This window comes from Choloepus didactylus, chromosome 7 (assembly GCF_015220235.1).
Source record: "Choloepus didactylus isolate mChoDid1 chromosome 7, mChoDid1.pri, whole genome shotgun sequence".
Classification (NCBI taxonomy): Eukaryota; Metazoa; Chordata; class Mammalia; order Pilosa; family Megalonychidae; genus Choloepus; species Choloepus didactylus.
In genome coordinates this window covers 113924214-113926302 of record NC_051313.1, presented here as the reverse complement: position 1 = coordinate 113926302, position 2089 = coordinate 113924214, and positions in this window count along the sequence as shown.

Genomic DNA, 2089 nt, shown 5'->3' with positions numbered 1-2089 from the left:
CTAAAATCTGAATGAGCAAAAGCAATATCCGTTTCAATGGCAAAAAGAAAATCAGTGCAAAATATTTTCAGTGCTAAAAAAAAAAAAGATAGAACTTATATGAAGCAAAATGTACCCTAACACCCAAACTGAAGATGCTTTTGCAAACACACTTAACGATTCAACCAATGTCAACATGAAAGATAATTCCCTATGTCTGGAATATTTGTTGCAAAACAAAGATCAAGACCGACAGTCAGATAGGTCAATTAATGCTTTGTGTATTTAAAATATTTCGCTTCAAGAATGAAAAATTTTAAATATTATATATTTGTGTTATCTCAAATTTTAATGATTTTTAATTGGCATTAATTTTGTTTTAATGTTCTCTTATTTTGATATTTTCTATTATCCAATGTCTGTATCAGGTAGAGATAATTTTTATGTGTCATGGAAATACATAATCTTGTCAAAATATATTGGTTCATAATAATAATAAACCAGGCATTTAATGTTATATCTTTTTTTAAAACAAAGACCTCTGAATCTATTTGTTTTCGTTTCCTAGGCAACTTAAAGCAGATACTGTGAAATGGTTCAGCTTAAACAATGGGAATTTTATTAGCTTATAAGCTTAAAGTTTTGAAGCCATGAAAATGTCCAAATCAAGGCATCATCAAGGCAATGCTTTCTTCCCTGAAGACTGGCTGCTGGAGATCCTTGGTTCCTCTGTCACATGGCAAGGCACATGGTGGCATCTGCTAGTCTCTCCCTGCTCTTCTGGGTTTCATTGCTTTCAGCCTCTTGCTTCAGTGGCTCTCTCTCTCTCTCTCTCTCTCTTTCCATTCCATCTGTAAAGGACTCCAGAAAAAGAATTAAGACCCATCCTGAATGAGGTGGGTCACACCTTCACTGAAGTAGCCTCATCAAAAGGTCCCGCTTAATAATTAATAATGGGTCCACATTCACAGAAATGTATTAACTTTAAGCACATTTTTTCTGGGGTACATACAGCTTCAAACCACCACGCTATCAATATAACCTTATCACAGAAAAATGATCCCCTGTTTATTATTTATATTGACTCACTATTTTTTAAAACACACAAACACTATTATTTAAAACACACAAAATGTAATGGAAAATACAAAATAATTTATTATTTTTTTCAGAAATTTCCAAGAATTCCCAGGAATTCCAATTTCTAATTCCCAAATCCTGAAAATGAATATTTGTCAGCAGTTTGGAAATACTTCATTGACCAGTAGCATCACCCCTGGTTGGGACCACGGGATTTACCCAGCTGCAGGGGCACCGGAAAGGAGGGAGAGGGTAGTGTAGCCCCCACGCCAGCCCCTGTAACCTCCGCTGCAGGCTGCCAAACCCCACAGCATCCACCAGCGCCTTCTACCATGACCTCAGCACCTTTGCCAGCTAGAAGCAATCACCACCGTGGGTGTCTGCTCCTCTCTTCCCTGGTCCTCGGGAGAAGAGAAGAGTAACATTTACCTTCCTCCTAATTTTGTCCTTTTCAAATGTCAACAGGGAAGGGAAGGGTCTCTGTTCCTCCCTGGGCTCCACAGCAGAGCCCCTCACTTCACATGTCCCTGTTGCTTATACGGAGCTGAGGAGAGGAGGACAGTGGGGAGCAGCACCCCCTGAGATCCCTGGACGATCAGGTAGCTCAGATGCAAACGAGGCTTCCCTGTTGGGGTGAGGAGAACTGGGGCACCTCCACTCTGGGCTTCCTGGGATCCAGGTAACACAGAAGAGGATCAGTCACCTAATGAAGAGACCACAGTGGAAGGCACGGAACCATTCAGCCCTTTGCCAGATGGATGGAGGACTGTTCATTATCCTTTGCTGCATAACAAAGTACTCCAACACTTAATGGTTTAAAATAACAAGGACTTTATTTCATCTAATTTTGTGGACAGCAGGGACATCTCATCTGTGATGCATGCGATGTCTCCTGAGGTGTCACCCACAGATGGAGCACATCGGCTGGGGGGGCTTTAGCAGGCTGGGGCTGACCAGCATGGCTCGACTGCCGTCACAGCTCTGGGGCCTCAGTTGCTGCCGTGGTTTGGGTTCCCTGGTCCTCCCAAGT